Raw genomic sequence first — 13,114 nt, 5'->3', positions numbered from 1 at the left:
TCCAATGATACTGTGTTGCCATTACCATTGAGGCTATATCGTTACTGACAACCTACTGCTCCAAGGCTCACACAGATGAACGAAAGAGGGCTGCTAGTGGATATTTTGTTGCTGATGATCTGCTGCTCCAAGGCTTATACGGAGCTTGTTTTGCGAGTATACAACCTTGCAGTTTTTCTTCTTATGATACACCATTTGGCGCACCTGTTCTTCACATAAGGACTTTACTAATTCAGACGACTCTGTTTTTTTGGGGACTTTCATTTATTATTTTTTCATTGGTTGTTTGCTCAATATTAACCCCTTCACGATAATTCACGTGCCAGGTACGTCACTAAAAAACATACCATTGGCGACAATTGACATGTCTTGCACATCATGACGATCGATTTCTTCACCCAAAACGGTGTTGCTGTAATGCCTCAATGTTGTGACATTCAGCAACACTGAGATCAGCAGCAGAGGCCCTGTGTGGCTGCCTTCCGGGGCATCAACGTCCGCTTTACATGGTATGGTGACCGTCACCTGGTTTAAAAGGGCCTAGGAATTACTACCACAAAGCCTGACAAAGACTGGTGGTAGAATTAGTGCATAAAGTTAAAATACTAGTATTTGAAATACCCTGGGGTGACTAGTTTTCAAAAAGATATGGTTTGATGAGGTAAATTACATTGGCTGGCTTCAAAGATGTCCCAAATAGCACCTGGGAGCAGAATTACCAGATTTGGAAAAAATGGTTTTCAAATAGCAAAACTTTACTTATTATTGCCTTATAGCTTGCAAAAAAAAGCATAAAAACATTGGGTATTTCTAAACTTTCTATAACTTTTTTCAGAGTAAATTATACAATATTATCAAAATAATGATATATAAAGAAAGCCATTCTGAAAAACACAATATATAACTTGTGTGGGTTCAGTAAATAAGAAAATTACAGCAAAACACAAGCATCGCAAACATTGTTTGTCACAAAGGGTACAAAAAATAAAATCAGCCATTGTCATGAAGGGGTAACGTGTCTATTTTTAAAAGCATTCTTACTTCACAACTTTTTTTTACACTTGCCTGGTGTTCCCTGGCTGGTGGTAAGTATATCTCATGGCAGGAGATATGTTCTTCCAAAGTGCATATGATGGCTACAGTGTCCCTTTAAAAACTGCCCTAAATTAGAAAATCACTATTTGTTCTTTAAAAACAGACAAGGAAAAGGACAGCAAATGCTTCAGTGTTACTAAGCAAAAACAAAGAAAACACCTTAAAATATGAATCCATTTAGATTAGTCCATAAAAATGTATCAATCAATTAAATTAAATTATAGAAACTGTGATGGCAGATAAGAAGCGCTCAGCCTATGCAGTCCGACCAATGGCCTCATACCCATTATATGCATACTTAAATTAAATTTTAACAAATCTTTTGAGGCGTACTTTTTACAATGCTTTATTATAGTCTGATGCCAGGCTGCGGAGGTGCACAGCTTTTACCACACCATCTATGCTAAGAATATGTGATCCCACAAAATCCCCTTTTCATTACCTCACCTCGGTTCTCTGATTTTCTACCATGGAAATCAATAGTTATTACAGAGGGGATTACTATGCTAGAACTACTGAAATTAAACCAATTTCTACCAAAGCTAAATAAATAAATGCCTATGTAGACTCGAAACAGCCAACAAAGTAATTTGTGGAAAAAAAGTTATATGTATATATGCCAAAAAAGTCTACATTATTGTTATGTAGTTTAAAGTCAGAATTCCTCTACGGCTTTGATTAATTGCATATTAGATATAACTATAGCTACTAATAGGTTTTGATCTTAATCTTCCCATAGTATACGGCTAGTTGCAGATGCTCTTTTTTAAATAAAATGGAGCATGTAAATAAAATGTAATGTTTATTTTGTTTCATGTGGTAGTATGCATATTTTTATTGATTGGTTGTAGACACGGGTTTTCCTCTAAAGCCAAGTGTTGATCTAAACTTTATTTCAGATATTTCAACTTCACAGAGACAGCCTTCCGTGTATGTGGATGATAGGGAGGAAGCCTTTGCATCAGTAGCGTACCTAGCGGGGGGCGGGGGGGGGGGCGGTCCGCACTGGGTGCCGCTCATCAGGGGGGTGCCAACTTGCCGGCACCCCTCCAGAGATGGACAGTAATGTCCGCCGCTGGATGAGAAGGCTCGCAAGGGAGCGGTATCCCAGGTCTTTAACAGACCTCCGGCTCCCTTGAGTGATTTTAAGCCGGTTCCCTTGAACCGGCTTAAAATCACTCAAGGGAGCCGGAGGTCTGTTAAAGACCTCCGATACTGCTCCTTCGCGATCCACGCGGCAACTGCTGCTGTGCACCGGGGTTTGTTGTCAGATCCCGGCGCACAACACTGAAGCCGCGCCCACCGCCGTCCGTGCCCTCTGAACCGGAAGAAGACAGAAGAAGAGGAGCGAAGAAGACAGAAGAAGAGGAGCGAAGAGGAAGAAAAGGAGCTTACTGCTGTAAGAAGAAAAGAGGAAAGGTAGGAAATCATTCAGTGAGAGTGACAGTGAGAGTGGATTGGAATGTGTGGAATCTGTGGATTGGTATGTGTGGAATCTGTGGATTGGTATGTGTGGATTGGTATGTGTGGAATCTGTGGATTGGTATGTGTGGATTGGTATGTGTGGAATCTGTGGATTGGTATGTGTGGATTGGTATGTGTGGAATCTGTGGATTGGTATGTGTGGATTGGTATGTGTGGAATCTGTGGATTGGTATGTGTGGAATCTGTGGATTGGTATGTGTGGAATCTGTGGATTGGTATGTGTGGATTGGTATGTGTGGATTGGTATGTGTGGATTGGTATGTGTGGAATCTGTGGATTGGTAAATGTGGATTGGTAAATGTGTGAGAGTGATGGGTGTTATGCTGTCTTTTTCATTATATAATTATGCTCTAAAGTACATCATAACTCCCATCACTCTATACTGTTCCATACAGTGGCAGAGCTGGGAGACAGAGGCCTTACACCCCCACCGCAGGACTCCTGAAAGGTAAGTGAACTTCAAAGGGGGGAGAGGGTAGATAGGGAGAAGGGAGTGAGACGGGGGATAGGGGGTAGATAGGGAGAAGGGAGTGAGAAGGGGTAGATAGGGCAGAAGGGGGTGAGAATGGGTAGATAGGGAGAAAGGAGGGTAGCAAGAATATTGAAATAAAGAGTCAGAATGAGAGAGCAAAAATGAATGGATTAATGTGTGGATGAATTGTTTGAATGAATGAGAGAATTAATGAATTTGTGAGAATGCATCAATGAATATGTGTAAATAATTTGTGTGAAAGAATAAATGATTGTGTGAATGAATTGTGTGAATGAAAGTGAATTAGTGAGTGACTGTAAAAGTGTTTGTGTTAATCATAGGTGTATAGTTGATTTGTCAAAAAGGCAAAGATGGTATAAGCAGGGTGTTTATGGGACAAAAATGGCACAGGCAGGGTGTTTATGGGACAAAGATGGCACAGGTAGCGTGTTCATGGGACAAAGATGGCGTACACTCGGCTGTTTGGGAACAATGCTGACTCATGCTGGGCTGTTTGGGGGCAAAGATGGCAGTTCCTATGTGTGTGTAATTTGGGTGCTGGTCAGGTTCTATGTGGGCAATGTGGACGCTGTTTTTTTTGGAGGGTTATTAAAGAAAGCACTATTATATGTTCAGTAAATGTTATTTAAACGTATTTATTTTACTTATAAGTTATTAATTTATTTTTTCAGATTTCTTGTTGTTTACAGTTGACATACAGTTTACAAATTGGTGCAATAAATATTCTTAACATAATTTTGTAGATGTCTTTACATTTGGGGGGGGGGTGCCACTTACAGGATCCGCCCCGGGTGCCAAATACTCTAGGTACGTCCCTGCTTTGCATGAAAAGCTGTGGTTATTAGGCTAGAATGCTTTCCTTACCGCCTTATCTACATTTTTATTCTTTAACCCTATATTGTTGACTCACAGCCCTTTTCAGACCTCTATTTACTTATGTCCTGCTCTACCTCTCTTACTCATATTTACTCTTACAAACAGAAATATAGAGCTCCTGTGCCCTTGTGACTTTTTTATTAATACACCACTAGATTCAGAGCCTGCCCTTACATTGGTCCCGCTGGGTCCATGGGACCAAGGGGGAAATTTGACAGAGGCAGCAATATGATGCCCCTAAACATGTTCTCTCATGTGCCTGTGCTGTGCGCACATCAAACACTGTCATTATCCTATCTGGGAACATCTAGACGCCAGCCACCCAAAGCCTTTCCTTTTCAGGATGCAGGTAGACAGTTCCACTGACGTAATTGGGTGGTGCTGCTGGTTGTTGACGCAGTTGGTCCTGCTGCCGGTGGGAGGTCAGGAAAACTCACCATGGTTGGTTGGGCAGGGAGTGGGACAGCATTTCATTCTTGGACCCAGGCAGCACAATGTGTTGGTCTAGCTCTGAATAATGCTGATCCTTTTTACAGACAACCTAACAAAGGGTCCCTAAAGTTCACCTTAGTGAATGCACCACTCCTTCAAAAACATATGTCCCAAAATAAAGTAACTTGGTACTTGTGTTAGAAAATCATCCCTGAACGTATTTATACCCCAACAGCTGCAGAAATAGGTTGGCTACTAATGAAGTTGGGGAAAAAAAATATTCATTTACATCATAGCAGAGTGTCATTTTTAAATTATGGTTTTGTCCTCTTGCAAATGGATGCAGGGATTCTATAGAATACAGTATCCTCTTTCCCTGTCCCCAGCTCTCAAGCTTGCAGATGTGTTTAGACAAACACATGTCCTGCTTGTCAACATGCATGCCTGCTATACTCACTGCAAGCCAGCTCCAGTGCTGGCTTATACAAGAGTTCCAGGGGGTCTAATTAGATCCTTAACATGATTTCAAACCGATTTCAAAGAGAGACCTTTTCTGCCATGGATTGGATAATATAGGTATGTAACGCACATTAAAGTACTAAAATACCGGCATATACATTAATCATTGGTGGGGTTATATGGGACACTAGACCGTCCCTTTAAAGTGTTTTAATTTTCTGTTCCCTCTAGCTCTAAAGATAAGTATCCTCAGTGGGAATATAGCTGTCACACGACATTTTAAAGTCTATGGATCTAAGCTAACCATATTTACATTATATTAACTTCTATGTATCATGTACATGAAATTAAATGCTGTTTTATTGACAAAAATCACTCTGATCTATAATGTGTTTGGATAGTTGTATAGTTCTTCCTGTGCTTTAAACATATTTTATTTGATCCAAAGTAAATAAATGCAATATCATTGCGTACTGTATTCCAAACAAGCACTGCATGATTAAATCTTTTATTGGGTACTGTAGAGCTCTAGTACCACAGGTGACAGAAACGCATTACTGTGGTTAATGATTATATGTTGTCTCTTGTAGAGACTGTTCTTTATTTTTTTTTTTATTGAACCCCCAAAATATCCAATAGATCTTGTTCTGATTGTAGTACGACGATAGCCCCTGAACTATAATTCATTAAATACCAATAAACTCAAAGACACAGCACTGTAAAAAAAAAAATTCTTGTATTTATTATATTCTGAATCAGCGAAACTAAACCACATGATGAATTTATTCTAGTGCATTATGTACACATGGTCTTTCCAGAAAGTGATGTCTCCCAGTGCACTCTTGATAATCTGACCAATATGGGACTGCAAGCTCAAGAAAGAAGTAGATATCAACCCAAACAAGAGATTCCCATCACAAACAGTTCCCCTCACAGTGAAATGCTGCATGGCTGTAATACAAAAAAATCTGACTGGGAAAAAAAAACATGGAGAAATTGTCACACAGAGGAAAGAAGGTTTATTTTTGGCAACTCCTGTGGTCCAAGCTGACATTCTCGTCTTCTTTGTATGAAACTTTGTACACTCTAGCAGTGTAGTTAAAAGCATTAGTAAATCTATGCCTTGAGATGCTTCCTCTGGCCCCTGATGTGTTTCTGCTGGTTCAGAGGCTGAATTTCCAACCCCGTGGCCCTCTGTTCTGCATTTCCAACAATTTTAAAATTAGCCTTCTTAGACAATGACAGTTTGTACCTCTACCTCATTCCTTTGTAATCTCCTACCAAACTACTGTTGAAGTTAAATTAAGGATATGAACTATTTAGAAGACCTTTTGGATCTGCAAAATATTGGATATAGTTTTCTACAGCACTTCCAACATTGATAAGTAGTAGGCACATATTTATAAGACTGACACTGTGCAATGACATGCTTTATACTAATATAATGGTCTTTTTTAAGCTAAAGGCCTATTCTTTTCTCACCTTTGTCTTCTGTATTAGGATCAGTAGATATCACATCAAATACTAGGGAGTTATTAGCACCTAATGTACAATTATACTTGATTTCAATGTGCAATGCAAAATGGAGGAATTGGCTACCATGGAAGCGATAATAAGAAAATAATAATTGTTCTCCTGGTGGGACCAGCATAGTAGTAAACGGGTATGTCTATGTTTTTTTAAGATCTCCCCCATTAAAATAATATTGGTAAATGACAAGTGCAAAGCAATGCTTTAGAATTGCTGGTCATCTAGAAGTACATTGTTTTGGGGCAAGGTAATTGTTTATTTTGCAAAGCTTAAGGTGTATGTATAGTACTATGTTTTTGGAACCCTGCTGTTCTTCTACTTTTTTTAATTTGTTATTTTTTTGAGTCTCATTAAGCAAAATATGGTTTCTCAGTAACATTAACAAACAATAAAGTTCAAGACAAGAAATTTGCAGAAAGTAAAATATCCCCGTAAATGGGAATTCTGGTGGTAAATCGCATTAAAGTAATCCACGGTCTAATCCAAGATTATTACATTCACCTTTATGGTTGAGTGAAAATGAATCTCCTCTGCTAGAATAAGTATGGCAGGAATGTATCTCCGTAGTCTAAATACAGATTATAATTAACTCCGGCTGAATAAATCTACATTTAGCATTCAGCAGCAATTTGTAAAGTAATACCTTTCTCTATAACTCGATGGCAAGAAATGACTGGATTAACATCGTGTAGAAGTCCTGTCATTGTTACAGTAATTAATTTGAGAGTCTGACAAGCTTTGAATAAAGGTAATCTAATATCCGCAATGCTAAGGATTATCTCTGGTAGTAACACAAACCTATACTTTCAATTGGAAGAGAGGTGTCAGACTTTGTGAGTTTTGATTTTTCATAATTGTTCGATGCAATGTTTTACCATTAGGGCAACTAAACCTGTGTGCAACAATCCTTCTAAAAGGTGCATTACTGTAATACCATGTCTAGGTCTTAATGCCGCTGGAACGCAAGGAAATTGTACCTTATAGAAATTATAGTAGATAACAGGAACAGACTTCCAGTGGTAGCCTTAAAAGCAAAAAAGTAAAGAACTTTTGGGATCTGTATGAAGTTATCCTATAAAAAATAAGAAGTAAAAAAAGAGATTCATGGGCCAGTTGGTTCTCTTCTACCATCACTATCTATGGCTTTGGTCCCAAATAGCCTGGTGCAAACAGAAGAACATTAGCCAGTTGCAGACTTCAACTATTTGTCATTTCTTACCCTTCATACCACTTGCTTTTCATATGGCACTAAAAACGTTCCATTACAGGAGATCACCATAAAAATACTATTCCTTATTGCAAATAAGATGCTCTCTGTCCTATCCTTGCTCTGGTATTTTATACTATAAACAAAAATATTATGTTGGGCAAAACTTACTTTTTAGTGCTCTTGACTCTAAGGTCTCTGATGTTTCGTGAATTATACCAATAATGTCACAAATTGTAGCTCATTAAAGCCATCTACAAAATGTGGCAAATTCTTAATCTTTTTTTGTTGTATATTTTAAGTCATCGCTACAGTATAGTACCTCTCCCACTCACATCCATAATTTTATCAGTAACAACCTATTAGCTATTAAAATGTTATTAGCTATGCAAGAAACACATTCACATTGTGCCAAAGTATTATGTATTTTCAATTTAGTGACAGGTCATGGTCCATTACTGGGGCAAATTTAATTAAGGTGAATTTTATTAAGGAGAACATTTTCTATAATTATGAATTACCACACAGAGCTTAGGAGTATGATCACCAATGGTTAAAAGGGAAGTATTTGTTAAATTATTAATACAAAAGGACAAAAATATTTAACAGTGCACCAATTTTCCTTTTTGAAAGAATGACATTTTTATTCAATGCTTGTTTTAGCGCTTGTTCCCAAGTTTTAACATAATACAATTGTCTTGTTGTGTAGTTGTAACCAATAGGGTACTTTGATTTTTAACTTCATGGTAAACGATAATCTAATGAGAAGAAGACCTAACACATTACACCATAATTGCATTAGCACCATCCTGAGAACTTAAACAAGAGGTATGGTCAGGTAAATGCTGTGCTTAAGATTGGTATGAGTCCTTGTCATTTTAGTGTATTTATATCTAGTTAATATGCATAAACATATAGCATATTTTGGTAAAAAAAAATCATACAAGGTATTTGAAGAACCTTCCATGGCTATAGATGTTTATCATACAATTACCAAATTTATAGATTTCTCCACCCAGTTATAAGCATCACATTTCCATGCCGTGCAGCACTTAAAGTTAAAAATAAATAAACACAGAATGTGAAGGCAAATTAAAAAAAAAAACATTAAGCCCACCTACATTTTACGCTAGCCATATGTCTATGCATGTTTACTGTAATTAACCCTTCCTACGTCTGTTGGGAAGCTGTTCTACTAATCTACCGCGCCATCAGTGAAATTAAACTTTACATTATATCTAAGCATCTGATCCTCTAGCTTTGGATTATGCCATTTTATCCCGGCACTTATTCCATCTAGGGCAGAATAGGATATTCAAGGATAAGTATGTAATGAGGTCACTATTTAGAAGCATAGAAGTGATCATCCAAGTGCTGAGTTCACAAACATCCAAGAGCTAGCTGTGCACCTGGCCCACAATACTAAAGCCCCGCGATGAAAGTGAGAGACTGGGACCTCAGGCCTCTAGAAAGCCATCTGTCCGTGAAGAGGTTGCTTGCCTGTGGCCTGAATAGCAAATGGACTAAGTGTGTGCTGTCAGGGTTAGAGGTATCCTACCAAAATATGCTTGCAGCGTGTCTGCATATTGAATGTTACTATATTAAGTAGGGCAGAGGAACAGGTGAGGAAGAAACGCTGCACATTTTCATCCCCTACTTCACCACAAATATGAACCATCCCCGGTTACGCACATCTTTCTTTTATATATTTTTTCCCCCATGATCATCCAGTTTACTTTAGTACCATTCAAACTGTTTGGGTTTTTTGTCCTTACAGGAAAACATAGTATTTTTGGGGCGTAATGGGAGTGTTATTCACTATTTCACCTTACAGCTTTCCAAAGAAGCTTTTTTCAAAACATTTCTTTTGCATTATACATGTCTTTTACTAGGTATATCATGGATTTATTTTTTGGTTTTTGATTTACCAGTCTTGTCCAACACCTATTTACAGAAAGGGAATACTTACAAAACACATAAAGCAGCAGAGAAGGTTTTTTGTGTGTCTTGATGGTTTACTTTTAAGAGTTTTGTCAAAGTTCTTCTTAATATTAAACAGGACAACAAAACACACACATATTAGATTTCAGTTGCCAGTCATCAGGCAATGATTTTGGCAGGAGATCAAATATCTCAGTTTATTCATGTGCCGTATCCACTCCTGAGTTCTGCTTAAAACTTATGATCAATATTCTGCCCAGCTTCTGGAATATGTAAAAGGAGAGAATGCATGAAATCAAATGAAGACCCCTCTGGAAATCCAGTACATTAAATTATCTCTCCTGCTACAAAACCTCATTACATGAACAGAATCTATCCTTACTACCCAGTATGTCTGCAGTATTCATGAGCCACAATATGAATATGCATAGAGGTGTATTCAAAGCAACTTTCTAATGTAACTTGACTTTGCTGCAGGCATGCAAATGAAAGGGGCTGATTCGTTAAAACATGCAACTTAGACATACAGATGTCGGCTAAGACTGAAATCCCATTGTCACGATACAAAACGGCAAATGTGATACCGGGAAAAAACAAATAATACACATATACATACTGTGACAGGGAACAGGGCATTGTGGTGGATAACATGTACATTTCCCACAAAATACTGCAGTGCAATGTATTCGATAACCCCAGGGAGAATGTTTTGTTACCAGCAAAGTAATGGTAATGTTGTAGTTATGTTTGGGTCCCTGGGGTGGAGCATTTGGAGAGAAGGGAGGGCCAGTGCTCCACTCCACAGTTTACTTGCAGCAGGTGATGCAGCCAGTCCAGGAGTTCTGGTTCAGAGATTTACTCACCTGTTACCAATGAGCAGCAGGGGGCTGCTACAAAAAGGAGCCCTGTAAGTTAGTCAGGTGAGAAACATACAAGCAGTGAGTGAGACTGCATTTTCTCCTAAACAAATCTGCTGAATGGTTCCTAAACGAAAAAGGTCTGTGCTAAATGTTTTTTGTTGGTAGCGGGTAAGCCGTCCAACGATAGTTAGTTTGTTTGTCAGTAAGTGCTCAGAGAGCAAGGCTTTTCTTTTTGTTTGTTTTATTTATGTTTGTTTACAGACCTTTTAATAAAAAGGACTACAATTCTAAAAATAATTCAGCCTTATGTGGTATTTCAAACCTTAAGACTGTGTGGTTACATGATCCCAGCTCACAATACCTACACACATATACTGTAGATACAGTGATAGGACTAGGACTGGAGATGCATTACGTTATTTAATTATTCTTACAAGATAAGGGATACTTTAAATATGCATTCTTTGCTTTCATGGCTACATAGACCTAGTTTATTAAACAGATCCGATATCTTTTATGTCACACTTTCTTTAACACACACACATTTTGGCAACGTTCGGGGTCAGTTGTTGATCTAAAATAGAATTTGAATCCTTTTCTTATAGCAACAAAAAAACACATGTATATGTTCAGCACACCCCTGAGCGGAAGGTAAATTTATGTCAGAAAATGATCAGATGGGAGGTGCAACTTTACTGCAGAACTATCAGCTTCAAGAGGGTGCAACAGAGGGTTCAGGCCCTTAGTCAGTCCTTAACTGTATAAATCATCATCTAGTTTCTTATACTGTGAATGACAAAAAAACCCTCATTAATGAACCCTGATTTTCAAAGTCTAGAAAGACCCAGCTGAGGCTCTCCTGTCCCCCGGAAGGAAATGTGTGATCGGGAATTCCGAGAGTACCTTGACACATTACCAGACAGCAGGAAGCCAGCGATGGCTGCCTATGTGCCTAATGTTATACACCTGTTATCAATAGGTATGGCCGAAACATCTAAACTCAATAAATAGGAGGGGCATCCACATGCTTTTGGTAATCCACTGCATAAGAAAACCTTACATTTAACTTTGTAATTTTCCATTTTTTAAACATTTTTTGGTTAAAATATCTTTTGTCATAGTTATTTGTTGGCTTAAATGCAGTGCATCAGTCTCTTCCTTTGGGTTCTGACTGTAAGGGGCATCACCAGCGTGTTGCATTTGGGACACCTGGTCTATTAATTACAAAAATATGGAAATATATGGAACAAATATGGAACTAGGATAGTGACTTATATCTTAACTCTCTCCACAATGATGATGTATGACATGAGGATAAAACGATTTGAATTCCTACTTCATTTAATTCCTAACGCTTATTTTAATCCAATCTAAATAATAATGTAATTGAGATTTAGAAAACTGTGTTAATATCTAGATAGACTGGAAGAATTAATGAGCTGGAGGTGTATTCCAAGCTTAGCACAATTTTCTGTATAAGGCACACATATTGACCAAGTACACTGCGGTCTTCAAATGAATTATTTAAGTCTTTCCTTCTCCATTACCTTGCTTTTTTTACACCTGATTAGAAAAACAACTAAAGCAAGATGTGTGATAAAGCTGAATACACCTTTGTAGGAAAACAGACATTTCTATTTCTCTATCCAGATTAGCCAAATGAAGATCAATGTTTCTATAAATCTCAATGACATGTTAATGCAAACCTTAAAAAAGATAAAATGCCTTTTATCACAGTCTAAGGAAAACCTAATAAAGATTTAACAGTCCATGAAGTCATGGGATATTCAAGGCTGTACTCTGTTAGCACTTCTTCCTTCATTAATTTATTCTACCGGTGGATTCCTTGTATTTGGGAAAAAAAGAATCAGTCACAAGCAGATCAGAACGATTACTAGACTGTTCATATATATTTACTATAAATATATAGCCCAATATGTCATTGACCATGTAACTTTGCTTTTCTCAGGATTCCGAGACAAAGAACCTACAATATTACTCATGTCTGATTCACGAAAACATAATAATTGCTGCTATGTGCCAAAATTTTTTTTTAATTATAATTAATTCAATGTATATTATAACACTGTTTAGATTTGTATTAAACTGAGCATCTCCTTATACAGAAAACCATGCCAGACAGTTCTTAAAAGATCTATTTGTGTTTACAGATATCAAATGGCCCAAAATAATTAAACAGAGAGACAGGGAGACAATCTTTTGGTCAACACTCTGAAAATTGCTGGCCTGCTAAAAATATATGTTACTGAAATACAAATACTGCGCCATCACTTATTTATGATTATTATCAATTCATGTTGCATTAAAATAAAAACCGGATGGAGATGCAAGCTAGTTATTTTTAAAGCGTGACAACTGTACAGCTTTTATTTTGTGATCATATTAGTTGCATAGGTCTAGGAGTCATAAGTAAAAAAATAAATTACAGAGACCCATCTCCAAAATAAAGGATTTAAATATGTTAACTAAGGAGCACAATACCAACACAGTGATTGTATATATATATACATTATACATATACACATATATGTATACACATTTGAAATATTCGTAAAGTTATTTACTTCGTATCACTAAAGGTGAATTTGGGGGTATATATGTCTGTGTTTGGACAGAATCGCATTTGTTAGAGGAGCATTTCTGTGTAACAAATGAATGCATCTTTAAATTGTGAGATAAAACGTTGCAGGCTTGAAACCCTGTGCATCCGAGATG

Source organism: Sceloporus occidentalis, unplaced genomic scaffold, assembly GCF_023333645.1.
Source record: "Sceloporus occidentalis isolate IW3139 unplaced genomic scaffold, rSceOcc1.0.p SCAF_48, whole genome shotgun sequence".
Classification (NCBI taxonomy): domain Eukaryota; kingdom Metazoa; phylum Chordata; class Lepidosauria; order Squamata; family Phrynosomatidae; genus Sceloporus; species Sceloporus occidentalis.
The sequence above is the reverse complement of the archived record's forward strand: the minus strand, read 5'-3'. Positions refer to the sequence as shown.